General features: G+C 45.2%; 1 protein-coding gene across 2 annotated transcripts in view; it reads left to right on the top strand.

The window, feature by feature from the left end:
• TMEM135 (transmembrane protein 135) overlaps positions 1 to 26,968 on the top strand; it is a 433,205-nt gene that overhangs the window by 251,891 nt on the left and 154,346 nt on the right. The gene's annotated exons all lie outside the window — the stretch shown is intronic.

Here is a 26,968-nt window from a genome sequence, read left to right on the forward strand (position 1 = left end):
GGGACAGACCCACTTCTTCAGACCATAGCCATACCAGAACAGACTCAATATTTAAGGCACAGAGAACCAGAAACAGTAATCAAGGTTGACAAATCAGAAAAAAAAATGATCAAGGTGAGCAAATCAGAGAGTAGAGGGGCAGAAGTGGGGGAAAGAAGTCAATAATTAGATTAAGCCAAGTATGCAAATGAGCCCCTATAGTGACTCACAAAATTCCCATCCTGGTTCAAACCATGTGTTAATGTGTCGAATTTGAATATAAAAGAGAGTTTGGCAGCCTCTACAGTGCTTGCAGTTCAGAGGTCTGGCAGCAAAGGAAGGATCTATCCATGATGTTCTTATATTGTATGTGCCTCCTTGGTGGGGAGAGGCTCAGCCAGCCCTGCCTGTTACAGACCTTTTTTGAGGAAAATTCCAAACTTTATTTCAGATTTCTTATTTGTGGGTATGCATGCACATGGGTTCATACAGAAAAGGGAATATATTCTCCTTAGAAAAGGAAGGGCTGCGGTCTGAATCAGAGTGAAGGAATCAAACAGTAAAATATGTATCAAAAGTATAACAACAGATAGACTCTTTGGCTGCTTCTACGCTTGCCCCCTCCCATTGGAGGTGGCCTGATAATGAGGCAATTTGAAGCTGGCTAATGAGGCACTAACATGCATATCAGCACTTCATTAGCATAATGGTGGCCAGGTGAATTTCAAAGTGCAGACTTCAAATTGAAGATTGACAGTGTAGGCAGAGGCAGCTTCGAAATAAATGCCCTGCTTCAACATTCCCTTACTCCGATACAGTTCTGTGGGAGTAAGGGAATGTTGAAGTGGAGTGCTTATTTTGAAGCTGCCCCATCTTGACTGCCAGTCTGCATTTGGAAGCCTGCACTTTCAAATTTGTCTGGCTACCCTTATGCTAAGGAGGAGCTGAATATGGACATTAGCACCTCATTTAGCCTGCTTTGAATTGCCTCATTACCATGTCCCCGCCAACAGGAGGTGGCATGTGTAGAAGCAGCCTTTCTTGCATAATGCCAAGTACAACAATATGTATGACGTGGTGAGATCCTCTCTTGGTAGAAACTCATCAGGCTTCTATAGTGGACGGAAAGCCTGGGTCCCACATGCTCTTAGCTTGCTGGGGCTGTCTTTGGGCCTTTAGATAGGCTCTTCAGGTGTAACACTTCTGTCAGACTCACCTTGTGGCAATGGGGATACTGAATTGCAATTGTCTAGGTCCAAAAACTAGTGCTGGCTCTCCCAAGTCTCTCCACAGAGTCATCTCATCCACAGTATGAATCACGGCAGCTGCCCTGGGGTCTCAAACCATCATCTGGATGGGAAGGACTCAGGACATTACTGAGCCTAATGTGGTGGCAGCAGCAGATGTTACTTCTCCTCCTTCCCTTTACCATACTGGCAGGAGGAGGTGGAGTGACCTGGCAGTCTGCTCCATTGTGCCACACTCCTTGCCCACTGAGTGCAGTTTCTCAGCAGTGATGGAAAGTAAAGTGCTCTTGCCCCAGTGTGCTCCGCTTGCTGCTGCCACAGAGGAGCAAGGCACAGCAGGCTGGGAGGGCAGTGATGGAGGTTGGAGCAGAGCAGGCAGCTGCGTCTCCAACTCTAGCTGCCTGCATGGTGAGTGTGGGAGGGAGGTGAACCCTGCTACTTCCATGGCAGGCCTCTGTAATCCCCCAGGCATTGCTCAGGGGAGGGGATGGGGCACAGCAGAAGCGGGGCTTGGGGAAATAGCAGAATTAGGGGTAGGGGAATGGCTGGGTTTGTAGTGTGGGTGTGTGTTCTGGGCCATGTGTGGTGGGGGACTGTCTTAGGCCCCGTGTGGGTGGGTGGGGGGCGGGAGGGCATCCCAGGCCCTGCACTCTGCTTGGGATGGCCCTGAATCTCCATATACTCACATTCAGAAGCTATAGGGGAGCTTCTAGTTTAATGTTTCCCCATTTGGGCACTAAGTGACAGCATAATCAGGAAACACACAGGTTCTGCAAAGGAATTTCTAAACATTCATACTTTACTCTTAGCACAAGAGAGAAATAGATCTGTGAAAGACTAAGAAAAGCTGTATGCAAATCCTTGCCTCAATTTCAGTCAGATTAATATACGACAAATTGTCCTTTGGATAAATCCTCTTTTCAGAGAGTTCATATTCCTCTTCCTCCTTCTCACCAGCATGGTTCTCGTGGTTGCAGTCATGCATTTCATGTGATATGTGCTCCCAGGGTCTTTCCTAGGAGCATGGCTATATTAATATTGACTTTGAGAGATGTAAATTCACTTATCTTTTCCTGTATAATTTTTCTGACTGGAACTCTGTACAACCAGAACAGCCATACGATTTCTGGAGCATAATAAACTATAGTTTGGCAGAAATCTGTCACAGACGTGGTCTCAGAGTGAAAATGATCAGGTCCAAGATTTCATTTCAGTAGATTGTTAACAGGAGACAGAGATGGCCATAAAAGAAAACAAGTTGTATCGTTAAAACAAAAATGTTCAGCTCTTAATGGAACCTATTGTGACTGTTGAGCCCATATACCGACATTCACCAGTGAAGCAGAGTATGTATGATGCCTGTACACTAATTTTTGTAACTTCTTCCATGTCCTACCATATTACGGTTTGGCTGATATCAGCTTCTTGTATGTTTTCCTTCCTTCCCTGAGGAATAAAAACAATCTAATCTTTTTGGACAGTGACCTCGAGGTTGAATCAGATGACTAAACAATCAGTTTGTAAGTGTCTGTAGCATAATGAAATCGTAGGATCATAGGTTTGGAAGAAACCTCTGGAGGTCATCAAGTTCAACCCCTTGCTCAAAGCAGGACCAATCCCAACTAAATCATCCCAGCCAGGGCTTTGTCAAGCCGGGACTTAAAAACCTCTATGGATGGAGATTCCACCACCTCTCCAAGTAACCTATTCCAGTGCTTCACCACCCTTCTAGTAAAATAGTTTTTTCCTAATAGCCAACATAGTCCACCTCCACTGCAATGTGAGACCATTGCTTCTCCTTCAGTCATTTGTCACCACTGAAAACAACTTCTTTTCTTCCTCTTTGAAACCCCCCTTCACGTAGTTGAAGGCTGATATCAAATCTCTCTCTCACTCTTCTGTAGACTAAATAAGCCTAAAACCCTCAGCCTCTCCTCATAAATCATGTGCTCCCACCCCTTAACCATTTTTGTTGCTCTCCATTGGACTCTCTCTTATGCATCCCTATCCTTTTGGTACTTGGGAGCCCAGAATTGGACAAAGTATTCCAGATGTGGGCTCACCAGTGCTGAATAAAGGGGAATAATCACTTCCCTAGGTCTACTGTTAGTGTCCTTACTAATGCAGGCCAATATGCTGTTGGCTACAAGGGCACACTGGTGACTCATATCTAGCTTCTCAGCCACTGTAATGCCCAGCTCCCTTTTCTGCAGATCTGCTGCTTAGCCAGTTGGTCCCCAGCCTGTAGCAGTGTTTGGGATTCTTCTGTCCTAAGTGCATGATTCTGCATTTGTCCTTGTTAAAACTCATCAGATTTCTTTTGGACCAATCTTCCAATTTGCTTAGGTCACTCTGGACCCTATCTCTACCCTGCAGCTTATTTATCTCTCCCACTAGCTTAGTGTCATCTGTGAAATTGCTCAGGGTGCGATCCAACCCCTCATCAGGTCGTTAATGAAGATGTTGAACAAAACCACCCCCAGGACTGACCCTTGTGTGCTCCACTTGATATTGATCACCAATAACATATTGAGCCATTGATCACAACTTGTTGAGCCTGATGGTTTAAACAGCTTTCTGTCCATCTTACAGTCCATTTATCCAATCCATATTTCTTTAACTTCCTGGCAAGCATACTGTGAGAGACTATATCAAAAGCTTTCCTTTTCACTTTCCTTTCTTCCAAGTGCTTCAAAGTGGATTTCTTGAGGATCCCCTCCAGGATTTTTCTGTGGACTCGGGAGGCTGATAGGTCTGTCGTTCCCTGGACTCCCTTTCTTTCTTTTGTAAAAGATGGGTACTGCTACATTTGCCTTTGCTCCGATCGCCTGGAACCTCCCCCAGTTGCTAAGTGTTTTCAAAGATAATGGCCAATGGCTCTGCAATGATATCAGCCAACTCCCTCAGCATAATGGAATGCATTATATCCATCCTCATGGGTTTGTATGTATCCAGCTTTTCTAAATAGTTCTTAACCTGTTCTTTCCCTAATGAAGGGTGCCCACATCCTTCACAGACTGTGCCTGCCCAGTGCAGCGGTCTGGGAGCAGAACTTAAGTCTCTGAAGATAGAGGCAACAAAAAGCATTGAGTGTTTCAGTTTTTTCACCTCAACTATCACTCAGTTCCCTTCTCCATTCACTAATGACCACACGCCTTGCCTGACCACCACCTTATTGCTAATATGCTTGTAAAAGCATTTCTTGTTACCTTCCACATCCCTAGCTATTGGCAACTCTGGTTGCATTTTGGCCTTCCTGAATAAACCCCTTCACGGTTGAACAATACATTTACATGATTTTGCTAGTCATTGGTCCAGGTTTCCACTTCTTGCAATCTTTCTTTTTGTGTTTAAGCTCCCCGAAGATTTCTGTATGAAGCCAAGCTGGTTGCATACCATGGGGTGAGTAAATGTTTTACATAAGGCCCTGCTTTTCATCCTTGTAATTAGTAGGCCCTACACCTCCAACCTCTTGAATTTAATCCAAGCCAACAGAAATTTTGCCACATTTAAGTATGTAGAATGTAAAAACAGTCATATATTTCAACATTTTTAATCGGATGAGCCTAACATGTAACATCCAATCATGCTGCACCCCTTTTGAAATTACATGCCCCCCACCAGAGGACAGCCCTCCCCCCTTTGCTCTCCCCCGGTCTCCAACATTTGCTTTTCTTACTGCACATTGGGATGGTGTTCTCCTGGACCTTCTTTAAAACACAACAAGCTCTCCTGGTCTCCTTTCCCCCTCATGTTAGCATCCTAGGGGATTCTGTCCATCAGTTCCTTGAGGGAGTCAAGGTCTGCTTTTCTGAAGTCCAGGGTCCATATTTTGCTGCTCTCCTTTCTTTCTTTGGTCAGAATCGTGACTTCAGCCATCTCATAATCACTACTTCCCAGGTTTGCCACCCACACTTACTTCCCCTACTCATAGAATCATAGAACAATAGAGCTGAAAGAGACCTAAAAAGCCATCGAGTCCAGCCCCCTGCTCTAAGCAGGACCAAACCCATCAGATCAGCCCAACCCAACCAGGGCTTTGTCGAGGCGAGACTTAAACACCTCCAGGGATGGAGACTCCACTACTTCCCTGGGTAGACCCTTCCAGTGCTTCACCACCCTCCTAGTGAAAAAGTTTTTCCTCATGTTCAACCTGGACCTTCCCAACCGCAACTTGTGACCATTGTTCCGTGTTCTGCCATCCGTGACCACTGTGAACAGCCTCTCTCCAGCCTCTTTGCAACCTCCCTTCAGTAAGTTGAAGGCTGTTATCAAGTCCCCCCTCAGTCTTCTCTTCTGCAGACTAAACAGTCCCAATTCCCTCAACCTTTCTTCATAAGTCATATGCTCCAGCCCCCTATTTTGGTCGCCCTCTGCTGGACCCTCTCCAGTGTATCCAGATCCTTCCTATAATTGGGGGCCCTGAACTGGACACAGTACTCCAGATGCGGCCTCACCAAAGCCAAATAAAGAGGAACAATCACTTCTTTGGATCTACTGGCAATGCTCCTCTGGATGCAACCTAATATGCCATTAGCTTTCTTGGCTACAATGGCACACTGTTGACTCATGTCCAGCTTCTCGTCCACTACAACTCCCGGGTCCTTTTCTGCAGAACTACTACCGAGCCAGTTGGACTGCAGCCTGTACTAATTCTTCCCTGTTTGTGAACAGCAGGTCAAGCTGACCTTGGCCCTTGGTTGTCTCCAAAAGTTCCTTGACTGTGCCAGGACTTCCAATTCTTCCTGCTCGATTACCAGGCTTACTGAATTTGTGTGCAGACACCTAAGAGAACTACCCAATTGCCTTGCTTTTCCTGTGCTATTCATGGGTCCCTCTCTGTTTGAACCTTCCTCCTTGTGTTATAATACTTTTAAAAGTAAGAGCCAACACAGGTTTGTCAAAAACAAACAATGTTTTGACAGGATTACTGGCTTAGTGGGTGTTAGATGGTGTGGTTGGGAAGTCGGGGGGGGAGGTGGCAGCTGTAGATACAATGTATCTTGATTTTTGTAAGAAATTTGAGACAGTCTTCTCACAAACTAGGGATATGTGGTCTAGATTAATTTTGCTGAAAGGTGGGTGCAAAACAGACTAAAGGATTGTAATAAAAAGATAGTTTTCAATAGTTTGCCATCAAATTTGAGAGGAGGGAACATGCTTTAATGAGGTCCTGCAGGTGTTTGTCCGGGTCCAGCATTATTCAATATTTTCATTAAGGATTTGGATAATGGAGTGGAGAGCGGAAGGAGTTATGAGCACTTCAGGGACCATGATAAGAATAGAAGAAGACTGACAAATTAGAGATCTGGTCTGAATTCAACAAGATGAAATTTAATAAAGACAAGTACTGTGGTTAAGAAAGAAAAATCAAATGCACAACCACAAAATGTGGGCTAACAGTATGTGGTGGTACTTCTGAAAATGCTTTTCGGGAGTCATGGGGGAATCACAAATTGAAGAATTTCCAGTCTGCTTTACAAAGAGAAGCTTCTGAACTCGCTTTCATATTCAAATTCGACACGTTAACACGTTTGAACCAGGATGCAAACTTTCTGGGACATTATAGGGGCTCTTTGGCATACTTGGCTTAATCTAATTCTTGACTCTCCCCCCCAGCCCCTCTGCTCTCTGATTTGCTCACCTTGATAATTTTTTTCTGATTTGTCAACTTTGATTATTGTTTTGGTTCTCTATGCCTTAAATATTGAGTCTGTTCTGGTATGGCTATGGTCTGAAGAAGTGGGTCTGTCCCATGAAAGCTCACCTAATAAATTATTTTGTTAGTCTTTAAAGTGCTACTTGACTGCTTTTTTGTTTTCACAAATTGAAGGTGTGTCATCAATACAATCCATTTGTAAAATCAGTCAAAATCATTCTGGGAGGTAATTATCCCTCTGCTCATCACTGGTGAGGAGGTTGCAGCTGGAGTACTGTGTCTAATTCTAGCCTCCACACTTATGGACAAATTAGAGAAAATCTAAGTGACATCATCAGAAACAATACCTTGTTTAGGAAAGCTCACCTATGCAGAAAAAGTGAAAAACAAAACAAAACAAAGCAAAATAAAACAAAACAAAAACGCCCGAGAAAGTTTAATCTTGAGAAAAGAAGACTGACAGGAGACCTGAAGATAATCTTTAGCTATGTTACAGTAGGGATTCCCAACCTATGGGTCAGGGCTCAAACTTGGGTTTCCATTAGATTTTCTAAGGGGTCACCAGCGGGGCGGCTCCGAGCCACATGGGGCTCTTTAAGGAACCATTTGCAGCTCCCAGTGCTGGCACCACTCACTTTTCTGTCTTCCAGTTCCTGCCCTGCCATGCTGAAATGGAACTCAATTTAATTGGTTTAATGGCCAGCAGGAGGGATCCACCCTTAAACCAATTAAATTGAGTCCAATTTCAGCATGGAAGGGCAGGGAATCTCCTGTGCTGCAAGTGGGGGAAGGGAGTAGAAGTTGGGGGGAACTGCACAGAGGGAGCAGTGTGGAGCAGCAGCAGCGCTTGTGTGGGGTAGGTGGGGGGGCGTTTTGGGGCTGTGAGGGGTTTAAGCATGGGGGTGGCGGTTTGGGGCTGTGAGGGCTTTAATCCTGGGAGTTGGTGGGGGGAAGGTTTGGGGCTGTGTGGGCTTTAAGTCTGAGGGTAAGAGGGGGAATGAATCAATATTTGTGTAAAAAATTAAATAAATAAAAATAAAAAATAAAAAAAAAATTATATTAAAAAAAGCAGCATCTGATGAAGTGAGTCTGTGCTCACGAAAGCTCATGCTCAAAACTTTTCTGTTAGTCTATAAGGTGCCACAGGACCCTTCATTGCTGTTATAAAAAAAAAAGTTTCCCATGGGCTACTTCCCCCGGCCCCCGGTTTTGAATTGCTTTGGGTCACAGAGTCTTACTGAATTGTCAAAGTGTGTCACGATCTAAAAATGTTGGGAACCACTGTGTTAGAGGCTGTTCTAAGAGGATGGTGATCAGCTGTTCTTTGTCTGCTGAAGGTATAACAACAGGAAATGGGCTTCATCTTCAGCAAGGGAGATTTAGGTTAGATACTAGAAAAAATCATTATAAGGGTAGTTAAGCACTGGAATAGGCTTTCAAAGGAGATTTTTAAAGACTGGGTTAGACAAACACGCGTCATGGATGATATTAAATATGATAGGTCTGCCTCAATTCTGGGGGCTGGATTAGATGGCCTCTCAAAATTCCTTCTAACCTGGGAATTCTATGATACTGTGGTTATTAAGCCACATAAGGTGATCTTTATGTTAGCTGGAGGTAACAGAGAAAGGTACTAGAAGGAGAATGGTATCCAGGAGCTAGAACACAGTTATTCATGGAGACCATGAAGTACTGTTTCTTCCTTGGATAATAGAAATCTGTCTGCCTTCCTAGGGAGATCAACGTGGAACACTGATATTTAGCAGAAGTTAGATTAAGCAGAGTGGAACCTGTTCCCACAAGTAGTCTCAGTCATTGTAAATCAGTTCTGGTGAGCTGCTGTTCAACGTTTTTGCATCTAGAAACAGCAATGAAGTGCTTGGCAGCCTCTCTGTGTATTGAGATCTGAGATGTAAGGTGGTCTTGCAGAGCTGGGCAGTGTCTGTACTTTCCATCTTTATGCCATTTCCACTGCTCATCTAGCACCATGCAAAATAAAGGAAGGAGAGAGCAGTAGTTACACTATGGCTGCATCTTCACTGTGAGATAAGATCTAATTTATTAATATTGATTTTGTAACTCTGTAATTTATAAATTCAATTTTAACTATTCTCTCCTCCCCACATGGTCTTCACAAAGTCGACTTATTGCTGCCACACTCAGTTGGCAAACATCGACTGTTGCAGTAGTGCATTGTGGGAACCTATCCCACAGTTCCCTCATCCCCATAGCATTCTGGGTATGCTTGCTGGTCTTTGACATCATCTTCCCACATTGCATTTTCCTCATTCCCCTCCCATGTTAAGCAGCAAACATCCTTTTTTCCCATCAGATGGAAGGAGAAGAAGGAAGGAAAAGCGTGACATCCACAGAGATGGCAAAAAAGTTAACAGAAGTCTCTCAACTGGCCCTCTAGCCACTCTTTACTGCATGATGGGGTGCCAAGTTAGAAGGAAAAGGATAGAAAAGTCTGGGAAAGATTTTTTTCTTCCCTCTTCACTACGCAGACATTACCAACACGGGGGATGGCAGTGAAATCTCATACACTGAACTTATAACAGAAACAGGAATCTCAGCTGCCCTCTACCCTGTGTTTTATTGGGGGTGTGGCATGTCAAAGCATGAAGAGAGATAGGACATGTTCAGAAAAAGATTTTATAACAGAAATATCAAAGCAGCAGGTGTCTCCAATGGGCAGCAAGCTCCCAAAAATATTTTTGGCAGGGGGTTGTGGTCTGCAGCTGTAGAACAGGTTGAAGTAGTTGAAGTTGTCCCCCTGAATATGTTAGCTGCTGGGGAAGACTTCCCCATGGGTCTATTGGTAGGAGTGTTGGGGGAATTTAGGCGGGGGCCAGTTGAAGTAGTCCCCCCGAATACCTCACCCACAGGGGCAGACATCCTCCTGGCAGCAGCAAGCCCATGAGTATCTAAGCCATCGGGGGAGACTTCCACCCATTGCAGCAAGCCCCTGAAAATCTCTCCCGCCCTTGGAACCCTAACCGCACGCAAGCCAGGACATGGTGCTGGATAAAGGAGGAGGGTTAGTCCGACGAGTGATGATGTGCTGGCCATGGAATAACAATATGAATGAAATCTGATGCCAGTACAACTTTGAAACATGACTGTCCCTTAAACATATTCTTTATTTTTTGAAAAAATGGTATGTGTTATTGATTCAAGAATACATAGATGAAGGCTCCATTTTTTCTCCTTAACATCAGTGTCAAACTATAAAGTTTTCTGTTCTATTTCTTACCGTTCCTCTTAGAATCTCAAAGCCTTTTGTAAGCCTTAAGACTCATAACACCCCCTTTAACAGTTTTGGGAAGTTAAGGTGATGGTATGTTATATTACATTCCTATGTCACATAACAGGTCAGTAATAGCTAATTGTCACTGTCATAAACATTGCATACTGATACACTTGTGTAAAGATTGTTTTGACATGCTTATTTTTGTATATGATCTGTAGACTCATTTTAAACTAACAAAACTCTTTCAAAAATTCAACGTGCAAATTACATTGAAATAATTATTTCTAAATCCAGAAAAATAAATTACTTTAGGGTGAAGGATGTAATTTCATTTAGAATTTGCTCTCTTTTTCCTCTTTCTCCTCAGTTATAGGAAACTGTAGTGGTTCTGTGTGTCTTAGATGGAATGAGTTCTGTACTGTTTAATATATATGAGTCTTTTTAATGAAGTCTTTTGAGAAACCAATTTTGCTTTCTCTGTGTGGACTGAAAGATTTCTGTAACAGCAATAGCTTCTGATACCCTTGGACAGCTTTCCCCTTTTTTCTCTCTTTTTAAACCCAGCTGGTTGCTTTCAGAATTCATTTCCCTGTCCACTGGACTATATATATTTTAAGCACATAGAATCATTAACAAAGGAAGGTGCTATATTTCTTTGTTATTATTTTCCTTTGCAAAATCTGGGCATAAAGATTCGGACCAGGACACATTTATACCTGAGTACTTGAGGTTTGACTGTTTTGTTTTAGTTTATTTAAAATAGCTTTAAGGTATGTTTTATAACATTTTTTCACAATATGATTTGAAGTTCTCACTATTTTGGAGTGGTTTTTACTCTATTATGTTCCTAGTACATGGAAACGTCTTACTTCACATGCTTGTGAGCAAATCCAATGCATATAGCATATATTTACATTTTCATTCAACACATAATGTGATCTTAGCTTTCACCCTCTTCTGAATAGTTCTTTTGATTATATATCTCTTCTGCTGTAGTCATTGAACATAAAATGTTATTTGTTAATAAGCCTTATTATCCTGAGGAGTTAATTTTGCCATATGATGACAGCAAATGTCAGCTATACATTATGGAGGCTCCCATCATGGGAAACGTGAGAGGCATTTTAAATTAGTGCTTACCATGCGTTTCTCTCTTCCTCTCCCACAAATGTTCTCAAGAACTTAGTACTTTAAAAAAAAAACCCAAAAAACTCCCAGATAAAAACATGTAGTTCGTGATTGAACAATCCATCTTAGTTATAGCCATTTCTATAAGAAGCACACACATTAAATCAATATTAAACTACTTTTATGCGTGCTGGTAGAAGAGTCATCCAACATGCATTCCTGCTCAAAATTAAAGTGTATCATTGGGCAGCATATTGATATATGAGGAAAAAGAAATGCCATTTTCCTTCATGCATATGAAATATTGTATAATTCTGTAAATGAGATACTATATAGATATAAAATCAGATAACATTGTTTTAAAATTAAATAACTTAAAAACAAAAACAAAAACCTTGGGTGTTTCTAAAGACCAAGTACAAAACAAGGTTAGATGCTGCAGCTCTTGCATTTTACATATGATCTTGTTTGGTTATGACCGGTAACATGGTTGGCATTGTATAAACACAAGAAATAAGGACAAGCTCTGGTTCTGAAGAGTTTATAAACTAATAATATAAGCACATTGCACATAGAAGGCAGATTTAATGGACATTTTTTAAAGTAATAACTTTCTTATTAAAGGCATTAAGTTTTATTTGATTAAAGTGGGGTCATATTACACATCATTTGCAAGCCTTCTGATCTGTGTCATTCCCCCTGTGACATTGCATCCAGGCTTGCCGACAGGGAGGAGGAAACAGGGCAACTGCCTCAAAGCATGGTGATTCAAAATGGCCTTGGGCTCCTGTATGCTGCCGCTGCTACTAGAGCAGCAGCAGCTGCCACCAGAACTCCAAGCCCTTTAAATCACTGCTGGAGTCCTGGGTGGTATGACCCCAGTGGTGCTGAAGGGCTGGCTGGAGGAGGCTAGCCCCACTTTTTCTGCCTCAGGCTCTGCCCCTCCGCCTTGCCCAGGTGCCCAGCAATTCTGTCGCACCTTCCTGCCCCCATGGTTTCACCCCATATCGTTTTTGTGAACATGCCTATGAATATGCCTAACTCAAATATGCTTTATGTAAAATATTGCATGTTAACCTATCATTGGAAATCTCATAGCTCTGGCAAGTGTATATTCTATTTGTGGTCATGTATCATTCCTATATGTGAAGTTAAAGTTACAAAGCACAAACCTGTTTAGTGATCTAGACATAGAAAGTGAGAGGCAAGAGTGATTAAGGAACTTAATGGTAAGATATTTGTGCCAATGATCTGTGAATTGTCTTGGTTTTCCTGTAAGCCTGGACTACTGAAGTTCCTGCAAAGACATGTGGCCATCTCATTTGGTGCTGGAAGCTATTTTGAATTTAGTATTTTCCCTAGGGGTGGGAGAATTGAATGAAGACTTCCCAACTTAGGGAAATTCTATATAAGGAAAGAGAAGTAAACAGTGAGTGTCTTCAGATGGCTTCGAAAACTGCCTCCCTTCCTCAAGAGGATACACTTGGAAACAAAAGAACTCTGATTGACAGAGGTGGAGAAGAGCTGCTGGTCAGGTCAGAAAGAACAGCTCTGAGCTGAGGCTATGTCTACACTACAGCATAAATTCATATCTAAGGCACCTAGCTCAATTTTAAATTGTGACTATTCATACATCAAGTACCATTATTTTGAATTTAGGGGGAGCTACAGCCGATATTCTTACTCCGACAACCTGAGTGACATTAACGGGAGGTTTGAATGTGAGTGTTCAGATTAATGGTAGCGTGGAAACAGCTTTCATTTAAACCAGTTTTATTGGCCTCCCTAGGAGTCCCACATGCATCCCACAATGCCCCACAGTTGTCTGTTCTGGCCAGTTGGATCTCCACCCTGCCTCCCAGCAAAATTTTCGTGGGCTGGCTGTCAGTAGGGGAAAGTCTCCCCCTGGCAACAAAGATTTCAGGGGCTGGCTGTTGACAGAAGGCTTTTCAAAGATGTTAGCTACTGGCTTGGATCCCTCCACTAAGAGCTCCTTGAACAGAAACAGTTTACAGCTTGTGATATCTGGCACTGGGGGGTAGGGGCTGGCCCCTACAGTCAGTGTCATTTGGGGCTGGATCCCCCTGCCAGAGAGAGCCCCTAAAGGGACCCTCTCAACTAGCCCTTCAACCGCCTCCCCCAGCACAGCCGTCATAGAATGTGATGGTGGGGAGCCTACAGTCATTAGTATTTGGGGCTGGCCCCCCTGCCGGAGACAGCCCCTGAAGGGACCCACTCAACTGGCCCTTCAACCATATCTCCTCCTAGAATGTGGGGGGCTAGATATCACAAACTGTAATCTGCTCCCATAAAATTTCCCCCCAGGATTGGTGGCCATTTGAGGTGGTACAGTCACCTGGGTGATCCCAGGGTGGTACGACAGTCTCCTGCCTGATGCACTAGTTGGCCTATCACATACAAGTCAGACCATTCTGCCCAGGCAGGGGTGGTTTTAAAGGGGGAAAAAATGGCTGAGGGGCCATTTGAGATGGCACAGAGTCTTTCTGGCATGTGGGTATAACAGTCGCCTGCCTGGCGCGCTAGTTGGCTGAAAGGCAACAGCCATACCTTAGGGTGTTCTTTTTATGAGGGAAAAGCAGCTGAGCAATGGTTTACATGGTTCCGTCACCTTCTGAAACTATTGTACTTGGTTTTCTTTTGCCTGGGATTCCCTACTTTTCCTTCTTTCCTTCTGAAAAAAATTGAGGGCAACGAGGGCAATACAATGTGGGAAGATGACATCACATACCCATAACCACTTGTGGGGCATTTTTCCTATACTGTACCAGCGAAAAAAACCCAGAATGCTATGGGGCTGAGGAAACTGTGGCATAGGTTCCTACAATGCACTGCTGCAACAGTCATGCTTTGGTGATTTAGTGTGGCAGCACTCACTCGAATTTGTGGGGAAATTGTAGGGAGGTGAGGATACTCAAATTTGAATTTATAAAACCCAGAGTTACAAATTTGAATTTTATAAATTGGAATTTATCTCATAGTGTAGACATAGCCCGAGAAGAACTTTATGTGAAATAAAGATTAGGGTGAGGAATTAGAATTTGTGACAACTTCTTTTAGTTTATTAGGTTTAGCTGGTATGTTTCATTTTATTTTGCATAGTAACTTACATCAATCTTCTGTTATCACTTGCAATCTCTTAAATCTTACTTTTTATACTTAATAAACTCACTTTTCTTCATTAATAAACCCAGTATAGGTAATTGTTACCAGCAGGGGACAACAGCTGCACATATCTCATTCATTGATAAAGGGGGTGAATGACTTATGAGCTCTTTTGTATAAACTTTATGCATAGTGGGATTGATTTATCTGGGGTTTTGTCCCCATTGGGGCTCTGCACCTTGGGGCTGTGTCAGGTCCTGTTGACTGAGCCTTTTCAGAGCCAAGTGGATCTCTGTGTCTGTGTTGATCTGCTGTGGGCTGAGACACCATCTCTGTGACATTGCTGGAGCAGACCAGAAAATCTGATGGTAGGACTCCCCACAGGGCAGTTAGCTGGGCTCAGTGGGATATTCAGTACAACAAGTGACAGCCTCAAGGGGAGCTCTGTGACCAAATCCGTCACACCTCCATACCTCCCCTTTTAAACGTCGTTAACTTTGAAAACATTTGTGTAAAATTATTGAACTCTGGTCCTGCAAAGATTTTGGGACTTTTTACATATGTACAGTGATCATTCATAATTGTTGGTAGTATGGGAGCCTTATCTTCATTTTTGAGTGTGAAGAAATTTCTGGGTTCTTCAGCTCTATAAAAAATATACCTTCTGTTTGTTAATGAAGAATTTCAGCCAAAGAAATTAACTTTTTTATTAAACCTCTCTGGTGGTTTTTTGTATTAATTCGTGTTGTGGTCTAATGGACATTCCCACTTCATTTTGTTTATCTTATCATAATTTAAAATTTTTTTCCAGTACTGTGCCAAATGTAAGAAATATGAAAAATCTGAAAATATTAAGAAATCCTGTCTTTTATAATATTTTAATTGTCCTGGATAATAACATTAAACAATTCAAGACAAAATAAATATTTTCCCTTTCTCTGTATATTACAGAATTCATGATCTGATTCATGTTAACCATAATTTACATGCTAGCTTACTACAGTGTGTCTCTCCGCTGTACTGTATCTCTACTGCATCTTCTGTTAACCAGCTATGGATTGATGCGTTGGGTATTCCATTAAAACCCTTTCACTGTGACTAAACATCCATCTGAAGCTTGATTTATCTGAGCAGACATTCCTTGACATCTGCTGTTAGAACACGTGCAGATTCCAGCTGTCAATGGAGAAGGTGGAAGCAGCTGGATGACTAGCACGTCAAACCAAGATGTAAAAATAGTCTCCACTCTGTGGCTATGTCTACACTGGCCCCTCCCTTTCGAAAGGGAGTGAAAATGCACTGGAGTGAAAATGCAAACAAGGTGCTAATTTGCATATTCAGTGCATAATAGCGACCACACACTGATCTGGAAGAGCTGCTTTCAAAATACAAAACAGCTGTGTAGATGGTGTTCCTTTGAAAGGAAACTCCCCTTTTGAAAGCACCCTTCTTCCTGTACATAGTCCCTTGTATAATTTGTAGTTAAAAATAGTTCCATCGTATAGTTAAATAGTTTATTTTCAACCAAACCCGTGTCCCTTGTCATTGGTGGGGGCATAGTGAGGGGTGGATATGTGCGGGAGACCAATGAGGGTGGGTGTGCAGGGGGGTCGTGGTGGAGGGTGCCTGGGGGAAGGTCATTGGGGCCGCCGAGTGAAGGCCCTCTGGAAGGCCTCCCTGAGACGCACCCCATCCTAGTGTGTCTGGCGGCACTAGGCTTGGGCCAGCTGCTCATAGCTGGGGCTGGCCTCAGCAGCCCACTGCTGCACAAAGACCTCATGCTTACTCTCCACAATACTGTGGAGACAACAAGAAGTCCTGTGGCACCTTACAGACGGATATTTTGGAGCATAAGCTTTCATAGGCAAAGACCCTCTTCATCAGATATGTGAGTGGGGATTCCAGAGGAGGGTTTAAATGTATAGGCTTATGAAAAGGAGAGAGTCCCAGTGAAGAGGAGGGCCGGAGTTGACAAGGTCAGTTCAGTCATGGAGGATGTGGCCCATTATCAGTAGCTAATGTGGAGGTGTGAACATCAGGAGAGGAGAAACTGGTTTTGTAATTGCAGCACCACAGTTTCTCTTTGGAGTCCGTTTTTGAAGTTTTTTTGTTCCAGGGTGGCTACTTTTAAATCTGTTACTGAGTGACCAGGGAGGTTGAAGTGTTCTCTGACAGGTTTTTGTATGTTACCATTCCTGATATCTGATTTGTGTCTGCAACATGTCCCCACTGCAGTGGGCAAGTTGTGGAGGCCAACCTCCAGCTTCTTTAGGAGGCATGAAAAGCCCCCCTTGAGGCACCCAAACACCTGCTCCACGGTGTTCCAGGCTTGGTTCAGGCGGGTGTTAAAAAGGTCCTGGCTCAGGTCCGTGTTGCCTGTGTAGGGTTGCATGAGCCATGGGTGCAGAAGGTAGGCAGTGTTGGCCATGATTCAGGGGTGCCTGGTTGTTTCCCTGAACAGGAGCTCTCGTGGAGAGGTGTAGGTCCCCTCCTGCATCCTGCACCTGACCCTTGCATTCCTAAATACCCAGGCATCCCGGTCTTCTCCTGACCAGCCCACACTGGGCTCTTTGGTGTCTGTGAGGGCCTGGAGCACACAGAATGGTACCCCTTGCAGTTGATGAAAGCATCTGTGCTGTGGTCCAGGGCCTGGATGGTGATGTGGGTCCCCTCCAGCACCCCGAAGGAGTAGGGGAACCCCATTTCTGAAAATCATCTGAGGGCAGTGTCAAGGTCCTGAATGCAGACGACACAGCACAGAAGAATGGTGTTTATCACCCTGATATCGTACATGGAACGGAGGGGAAATAAATCTGTGAGTGCTTAGTGGGATGCTCCAGGCCCCCATGCCAGGCTCTGGGCCCACCCTCCTCCCCTATCCCTGTATGGCCCCCTCCTGTCCCCTCCATGGTCCCCCTCCCTCCTGGTCCCCTAGTCCTGTCCACTCCAAGTCCATCTCTGCTGTTGCCTCTTGGGCCTCCACCCTCGGTCCCCAAGGATTCCCCTTTCCTGGGAGCCCCCTCCCCATGATGGGTGTGAGACCCAAGCATGCCTTACCTCCATGAGGATGGCCCAGATGGTTGCCTTGTCCACCCTGAACTGGTGCCCAACTGACTGGTGGCTACCTAGGGTGGCCAGCTTACCTATCGCAAAGGTGATCTTCTTTTCCATGGGGAGCACAAACTGCATGTGGGTGTCCTGGTGCTGGAGGGCGGGGGCTAGCCAGTGATATAGCTCCAGAAATGTCCACTTGGTCATGCGGAAGTTCTGGAGCCAGTGGTCATCATCCCAGTCCCCCAAAACAAGTTGGTCCCACCGCTCAGCACTGGTGGGATAGCCCCACAGGCACCATCTGGCCTAGGGAAGGGGGCACCAACGTTGTCCCCAGGAGGTGGCCTGCCAGAAGGTGGCTAATGGCTAGCCTTCTGGAGGTACTGGAGAATGGCCTCAGCAACGTGACCAGCAGGCTGACCCTGGCCTTGAGGAGTTCCCCATTGGGGAGCTGCTGAGGATCCATGTGCCTCTACAATAGCGTCTGGTCCCTACAGTCAGTCTCCAGTGCTGTGTGTGGCAAAGCAGCCCTCTGCGTGTTCAAGGTGAGGGTACTTGGGAGGGGCCTTTTAAGGAAGTGGCTGGCTGCAGCCCCCAGAAGTGTTTGGGAGCCATGTGACCCTGTCTGCGACATTTCCTGGCCCGTTCTTTCAAAAAAGTGCCCGGAGCTGTGTAGATGCTCTCTTTCGAAAGGGTAGACTGGTCTTTCACGAGAGCGGTTTGAGACCCTGATTGTTTTTTGTGCGTAGACATGGTTTTTCAAAAGACGATCTTTTGATGCTGTAATGCAGACGTAGCCTAAGACATCGACAAATCTATCTCACTGTTCTTTCAAATTATTAATAAATAGATTGAAATAACAGTGGGCCTATTACATGACATTGGGAAACTATACTTAAGTACTGAAAATTTCTACTTTTTTTGTCCTTTCAGGAGTTTCTAATACATAGCAGAAGTTTATCTCACCCTGAAACTATTCCATAATTTCCACATAATTTCTACTGGGGAAACTGCTGTGACGCGGGGCACAATACAGAAATTTGCGAGTTACTTTCATAACAACACTTACCATAGTGTTAATTCTGGATATGCAAGTTTAGTAAATATGCCTTATCACAGAGAGAACATTACAATGTACTAATGCCTTAAGGAGAAATATCATTTTTAATTTTCTTTCTTTTTTCTTTTTTTTGCATAGCAGGGTAATGTCAGACCTTTTAATTGTTCAGTGAATACAACCTTCTGAATAAAATAAGGAAAATTTAAATCCCCTGTTAGAGATGAAATTCAGAAAGTTAATCTAAAGCATGAACTAAGGAGGCATGATTTTAAGTCTAATAAGAGACACATGCAAAGACTGCCAAGAAAATTTATTGTTGGTTTGGTATTTACTGCATTTTTAATATCTGTAGAAGTAACCAGTCCTAAATTTCAGGATTACACATGGATTAAATAAAATTTAAATGATGAGTAGTTTTTCTGTAACATACTTTTGTAACATTATGTTCAAAATGTACCACTAATTATATCTAAAGTATTTTAATACAGATAATTCACAACCATATAATCCTTATTTGTTCTTCAGAAATGTAAACACTCATGAGCTAGTTTGTTTTTTTATGCATTTAAGGGTTTGCACCAATGTAACTGAGTGCTGTGCTTGATCAACTTTCTGTGCAAATCCAAGTAGCTAATTTTTGTGACAAAATAATTGAGGTGTACCAGTATTCGGGAGAGTAAAGTTTGGCTTGTTCTTTCTAGAGACTTTCAGTCTAATCCTGCAAAGTTTCACTGGCATAAAATTCCCTGTGATTTGTATGAGCACTGTCTGTAGCAGTTTTTTCAGCACTTTGTCACTTTCTTAGGATGTATCAGATCTAATATATTAGGTGGATTTTTAAAATACAGGTTGAAGCTCTCTCATCTGGTACCCTTGGGACCTGACCAGTGCTGGACAAGAACATTTTCCAGATGATGGGTGGTCAATATTTTCTAGCACATCACCAACACTTACACTGCTTACTGGGGTCTTGGAAGACATTTAGGGGTAAATTACAGCTAAATAACAGCACAAAACACTGAGAGCCAGCACTGGCAGCTGGAAACAAACTTTATCGGACCGTGGGAAAGCTGCTCACATCCATAGTAAGTGGTTGCCTGTGTAAATGAAATCACGCTAGATTATGGAGTTTGCTGGACAAGAGAGTTCCAGATTAGAGAGGTTCACCCAGTACCAAAACTTTGACAGCTTCTGAAAGACAAGAGATGGCAGTAGTAAATAGCAGTAATTAGAACATTTGATTTTTTAACGGGCTTTTAGTTTTGAATATTTGAGACATTTGTCCCCTTTTTAAGATCCTGAGTGTAAAGGTAAGTTGAAGAGTTTTCTCCTGTACACTGTATATTGTTAAGAACTGTTTGCATAATCTTTTGTCACAACAGATTTGTGTGTGTGCACAGGTTCACAGTTCTCATTCTTTGTAGAAGTATCACACAGTGAATTGTGCATTATGTATAATGCTTTTATTTTTAAATACTTAAGCATATATGCACTATAACATTATCATTAGCAATTATTGCAAAACAAAGCATGCATTTTGCATTTAGGTATTTTAGCTTGTGATTTTCAAATAATCAGTCACAATGTTCACTCTGATTTTCCCATCCCTGTGCAGAATACATTTTATTATGTGCAGCAATATGGAGGTAATGTGCAGATGAGTGCCACCAAGAGCAAAAAAACTTGATAACAGTGTATATAGTATTTTAAAATTTTTAAAAACTTACCCTGGCAGGACAGATTAGGCATTCAAGAACTACTAGTCAAAGAATTCAATTGAAGCATGAGAGAAATAAAATGATAAAATTTATCAACCAGACAAAACATTAAAATAATTTCACTTTGTAAAAAGAATTACAGAAAATATGTGTGCATTGTAGGAAGTACCAAGGAATAAGAGCAACAACAATAACAGGTATCAGTTGGGAGGTAAGTGTGGAAGTGATTGTGTGTGTGCATGTGTGTGTTCAACATCGAAGTAGCAACGGGGAACGTCGAAAGGGGCCACCCTGGAAGGAAAAGCAGAGCGTCCACACACACAAGCACCCCCCTTCGAAATAAGGGTCCAAGAAAGCCTGCGGACAGGGTCACAGAGCAGACTAGCCGTTCTGAGGCAACAGCATGCCACTCCTTTAAAGGACCCCTCCCAGACACACTCGGCCTACACTGCACGAGCCCTGTGTTGGTGATACAAGCCTCGCAGAGCTCGAGCCTGCAGACATGGACGTCCAGCAGCAGCTGGAAGCCCTCCAAGCCTTCTCCTGCGGGGCAGGTGCCCTTCTGGATGCTGCACAGGTGGCCGTCCAGCAGCTCCTGGTAGGGGAGCCCTCCCTTGGGGCACAAGGGGACACCCCGGACCATCGGGCCCTCCTGCTGCCCCCCCACCTTGTGCCCCGCTGGCTCTTGAGCTACCCCTCCAGCACCAAGTGGTGGGAGCACCTGGTCATGGGAGAATGGGATGATGACCAGTGTCTGCGGAACTTCCGCATGAGCCAGCAGACCTTCATGGAGCTCTGCCATGGCTCACCCCCGCCTTGAGGCACCAGGACACCCGGATGCAGTGCTCCCTCACCATCGAGAAGAGGGTCGCAATAGCTGTCTGGAAGCTGGCCACTCCAGGCAGCTACTGCTCTGTGGGCCAGCAATTTGGTGTTGGCAAGGCCCCAGTCAGGGCTGTCATGATTGAGGCAAGGAGGCCTGGGCCTGAACCCATGGGGGGCCCAGGTGTGGGGCACACTCTGCATACCCTCACAGGCACCCATGTCCCCTCCCTGCAGGTGGTGCATGCACTCAATGCCCTGCTGCTGCAGAGGGTCATCCGAGTTGGGGACCTGGACACGGCCATCATGGGATTCACCACCAGGGGATTCCCTAACTGCTTCAGGGCGCTCGATGGGACCCACATCCCCGTCCGCGCCCTGGACCACAGTGGGGGGTGCTATATCAATAGGAAAGGCTATCACTCCATGGTGCTGCAGGCCCTGGTGGACAGCTGTGGCCGCTTCCAGGACACTTATGTGGGCTGGCCCGTCTGTACCCATGACACTTGCGTGTTCCGCAATTCAGGACTATGCCGCTGGCTGGAGGCGGGGTCCTACATTCCCCAGACAGAGATCTCTGTGGGGGACAGCACTGTACCCCTCTGCCTTGTGGCGGATGCGGCCTACCCCCTCCAGCCATGGCTTATGAGCCCCTACACGGGCCACCTCAATGCCAGCCAGGAGCGCTACAACACCCAACTGAACCATGCCCACCAAGTGGTCGAGTGGGCCTTCGGGCACCTGAGGGGCTGGTGATGTTGCCTCCTGGCCTGCCTAGACTTGGTCTACCAAAGATCCTCCAGGTTGTGGGTACCAGCTGCACACTTCATAGCCTGGTGGAAAGCAAGGGAGAGGCCTTCATGCAGGGCTGGGTGCTGGAGGCCGGAACAGGCTACCCCCAGCTGGCCGCTTTCGCAGCTGCCAGGCCCACTGGGACAGGGTCCAGGTCCGGGAGGCCCTGCAAGAGTACTTTGACCAGGGGGCCTAGTGAGTGCCACCCAGGCCATCCCTGGTGGGTCCCCTGCACACCACCCCTAGCACCCGCACGCCGCTCCCACTAAAAGCACACGGGACACAGGGTTTTTGAAAAATAAAACTGCTTCATTGTTTAAATAACCCAAAACCTTGCTTCTGTGCATATAAAACTAATAACAAACAGCATCATGGAAAATAACTATATATGGGGGTGACAACTATAATAACTATACACGGAGGGGACAACAATATGCACGGGGGAGATGTGGGCAGGTCAGCCGTCGGCCCATCATTCCGGGGCAGGGGTGGATGGGCACAGTCCCTACCGTGTACGGGTGGCCAGTCCCCGGTGAGGCCGGCTGGGGGCCGGGAGGATGGAGAAGTATGGCCAGAGTGGGTCCTTGGCCCGGTTGTTGGCCCCAGTGGGCTCCTGCCCTGCGGAGCTGGCAGGTGGGGTGGCAGGCAGGATATCAGGCGGGGTGGCAGGCGGGACATGAGGTGTGGCGGCAGGGAGGGCAGCATGGAGGACAATGTGGGGGGCAGCTGAGCCACCAGCTCCTCAGAGGTGGAGGCTATGCAGTTAAAGGTGGCCATAAAGTCCCGCCAGGCCTCCTGTCACCAGGCGTCCTCCCACTCCTCAAAGTGGAGACGCCGCTCCATGATGTTCGCCTGGTGCCGGAGGGCAGTGGCCACCTTGGGGTCGTGGGTGGTACGCCTCTGGCCCAGGCAGGGGCAGGCCCATCCTGGTGCCAGCGGTGCCGCCAAGCGGTGATGGTCCATGGATCTTGGGTGGCTGTCTGGGACCACAGATGGTACCATGCTGTCCTGACCCTCGGATGGTGCAGCTGTGGAAATGGGGGAAGGGAGGAGGAAGGCCGTGAGTATTGAGCCCCGACCCGTGGCCCACCTCCCTATCCCCCCATAGGTGTCTGGTCCCCATCCCCCATCGGTGTGTGCAGTGGCCCTGTGGGTGGCCCCTCCCAGTGGTCCACCCCCTCCCATCGGGCTCAGGGCACAGCACTGTCCGTGGGTGAGGGTGCTGATGGGCACTGGTGGCCATGGCACCATCCCTGGACCATGGTCTGCCTGGGCCCTGGCAGGTTGGGGTCTGCTGGGGATATGGGGAGCCCCCGGTCACGTGGTGCCCCCGCCCCGTTCCCTGGGGTTGTGTGCCCTGTAGGTACGTACCCAGCAGTCCACCACCATGATCGGGGAGGCCCGTCTGGTAGATGCCCAGCTGGAGCTGTCGGAGGGGTTGTCCAGCACGAGCTGCCACTCCTCGCTGGACCACTCCGTGGCTGGGGTGGAGGTTCCCAGCTCTTGCCCTGGGGGTGCAAGGCTGGGCTCCAGACCTGACTCTGGCTCTGAGGCCTGCTGGGGCTCCTTGCCCGTGGTGTGAAGGGTGGCTGGTGGGGAGGAGGAGTCCCGGGGGCCCAGGATGGCCCTGAGCTCCTGGTAATAGGGTCAAGTGGCAGGGGCAGTCCCAGACCGGCTGGCTGAGTCCCGGGCCCGGGCTTAACCCTCCTGCAGCTCCTTGACCTTACTCCTGACATGGTCAGGAGTGCGGGCAGGGTGACCCCGGGCGGCCAGGCCCTCAGCTGACCAGGCGAATGCCTCTGCATTCTGCCACTTGTTCCCCGGTACGTGGAGCATCTCCTCCTTATCCTAGAGCCCCAGCAGGTCACGAAGCTCAGAGTTGGTCCAGGAGGGGCCCTGCTTTCTGCCCCACTGGCTGGAGGCCTGGGAGCCCTGGCATAGCCTGGGGTGGGAGGGGAACTCTGGGGACACTCAGGGTGCTGGCTTGCTCCCATGTGCTGTCTCTGTGCCATTCAGAGGCGCCTTGTGGCACGGCTGCTGCCTGCACAGTCTCATATTCCTGTTACTGGGTTTCCAGGTCCGTGTGGCTTTAAGAATCGCTGGGCGCAGGGATCATAGAGCCCCGCAGGGGCTGGGCAGCATGTCTCCACCTAACAGCCAATTGCCACGATGGCAGACCCCGCTATTTCAAAGTAGCAGGACGCGGAATGCCTGTGTGCGTCCTACATCAATGTAGGACGCTATTCCCATCTTCTGATAGGAATAGTGGTTTCAACATCTCGCCGTCTAACTTCGATTTCAACTTTGAAGTAGCATGTGCCATGTCTAAATGCGGCACGCGTTATTTTGAAGTTGGGCTTGCTACTTTGATGTTGTGTTCTAGTATATACACACCTTTGTTGACAGTACTCTGTCCAGAGATTGTTATGCCTCAAATTTTTGAGAGAAATGTCGAGGAGAATGCTGAGTTCTGGGACCTTCTGTCAACATAACTCAGGGAGCATCTGCATGCTTAAAGCTTTCTGTCGACAGATTCTTGACAGAACTCTGCATTTGCCTTGACAGTATTATCCCTCAAAATTTGAGGCATAACAATCTCTGGACAGAGTACTGTCGACAGAAGCGCAATGTAGACACTTCTGCTGACACAGAGGGCTTCTGGTTTCCTGGCAGCCCTCTGTGCAGAGCTGCCATTCTGCATTCTGGCACCAGAGAGCAGTGCAGTGTCAACAAAGTTGTGTGTAGATGCAATCTGTTGACAAAGGTTCTGTCTAGATTTCCCTGTCAACAGTAACCTCTGTCGACAGATGCTTCTAGTGTAGACATAGCCATGGGTACTGTTCTTTTTTACTTGCAAAATAAAGGAATAGAATCCCCTCCATTAAATACAAAGAAATTCAACATTAACTATGGAGCCTAGCTCCTCCATCTAAAAATATTTAAAAGTCATTTGAATAACATGAGAATGGTAGATGCCTGATCCTGTAAACACTTATATATATGAGTAACTTGAGTCACATAGCCATCGATGGGAGTATCACATGAGTAAAGAGGTTTATGAATGTGTTTGTGACACCAGGTGCTTGTTCATAATTGTAACTCCATCTCTGGACTCTCCTTACATTCAAAACTGCTTGAGCAGAACTCTTGTGGCTTATTAAAGTGTAAAGACCAATTAATGGAATTATAAACATATTTATTATTGTGCTGGTCTAATTTAAAGTCACTTATGCTAAGCCATTTGTAACTGCAATGAAAAGAGCACTGGAGTTTTTATTTCAAGTTACTAGAAGAACTCTTATTCTCACCCATCATATGTTTTTACACTTTCCTCCTTGCCTAGAGCTAATTTATTATTGGTCAGAGAAATCACCTGGCATGCAGATTTGTTTATTAATGAACCTGTAAAAAACCTCCTATGTGTTTTAATACTGCTAGTTCAGAATGCTGTAGTTCCAATTCATTGTACTCACATTATTGGTCTTTTTTATGCATTTTTGACAGTTAAAGCCGAGCTTTTCCTTTGCAAAACATAGTTTATACCAATATCAGTACTTTTATACTATGAAACATATCGTGATTAGAATGAAAGAATGTATGTATAGAAAAGTTTTAACTCTCATGGTATTCATAAACAATATGTATCAGAAGCCATCTGTTCTCCTCAAGGGGTTTTTCTGTTAAATCATTAACTACATTAATTTGTTTTTTTTTAACCAATGTTTTCATGTGACATATCTGGCAAGTTAACCTTTCCCTCATTTCTACTGCATTTTATTGTTTTCAGTACACTGTTTTTTAAGCTATTGTTTGAAGCTTGCAAAGCTTAGTTAAATATAGCACACTTGTGCCCAAACCTCCACCCCACTTAGCCCTGTTTATTGGGAGTGCATGACTACTTAAATCTGAAAGATAGAGAAGGTTGAAGCATTTGAGTTTCCAAGTGTCTGACCATTGTAAGGGATTACATGCGACCGTATGACTCCACTTCACTCCTAATCATCTTCTCTGCATGAAGTTACTGAGTTATTCTGTCATGCTGAGATACTGCTTGTTCATCTCATTCCTGTTTCTTGGGTGAAGGCAACATTGTATTTAGATGTAGCAAAAATTCCTTTTACATTGATTTGTGAGTGTTTTGGAAATATCTCAGGATTGTCCAGAGTCTGTGCTTTGTAGAATTTTATTTGAAAAAATATAAGTTCCCATGAACTGCAGGAAACCCTTAAAAAGAGTCAGATTTTTTTTTTGTAGCATCATTGGTTTGAGACTTAAAAAACTTGCAGGAAAACATTTACTCATAACATTTTTTTGCTAGTTATTGAAAAATACCTTCACGATAAGAATAACTTCACACATGTCCTTAAAGGTAGTATTAAACTATAATATAATGGATCTATTAATGTTTTAATGGGTGTTCATTGACTTGCTTTTAAAATATAGTCAAGATAAATTAGGGTTCATAAAATCATTGAATTTCCCAACCATCCAGGGAGGCTTTAGCAAGGCATCATGACTGCAGCCATAGTGTTTGCTCTCTAGGAAGACTAAAACAATGTACCCCTCTACCCCCATAAAAAAAGTATTATAGTTTGGAGGGATTTAAAGATGAACAATCTTGGGAAAATGGGAAATGAACTGAAAATGAGGTAATGTCCCATTTAATAAAGCTATGTATATAGAGAGAAATTTTACTGTAGCCCGCCTGTCAAGCAGATGTTTTCCTGTTCTTTTTCCAAAATTAGTTATTTTAGGTGCTCATTAAAGCCGTGTCTACACGTGCACGCTACTTTGAAGTAGCAGCACTAACTTCGAAATAGCGCCCGTCACGGCTACACGTGTTGGGCGCTATTTCGATGTTAACATCGACGTTAGGTGGCGAGACGTCGAAGCCGCTAACCCCATGAGGGGATGGGAATAGCGCCCTACTTCGAAGTTGAACGTCGAAGTAGGGCACATGTAGACGATCTGCGTCCCGCAACATCGAAATAGCGGGGTCCGCCATGGTGGCCATCAGCTGATGGGTTGAGAGACGCTCTCTCCAGCCCCTGCGGGGCTGTATGGTCACTATGTGCAGCAGCCCTTAGCCCAGGGCTTCTGGATGCTGCTGCTGCAGCTGGGGATCCATGCTGCATG

Source organism: Carettochelys insculpta, chromosome 1 (genome assembly GCF_033958435.1).
Source record: "Carettochelys insculpta isolate YL-2023 chromosome 1, ASM3395843v1, whole genome shotgun sequence".
Classification (NCBI taxonomy): domain Eukaryota; kingdom Metazoa; phylum Chordata; order Testudines; family Carettochelyidae; genus Carettochelys; species Carettochelys insculpta.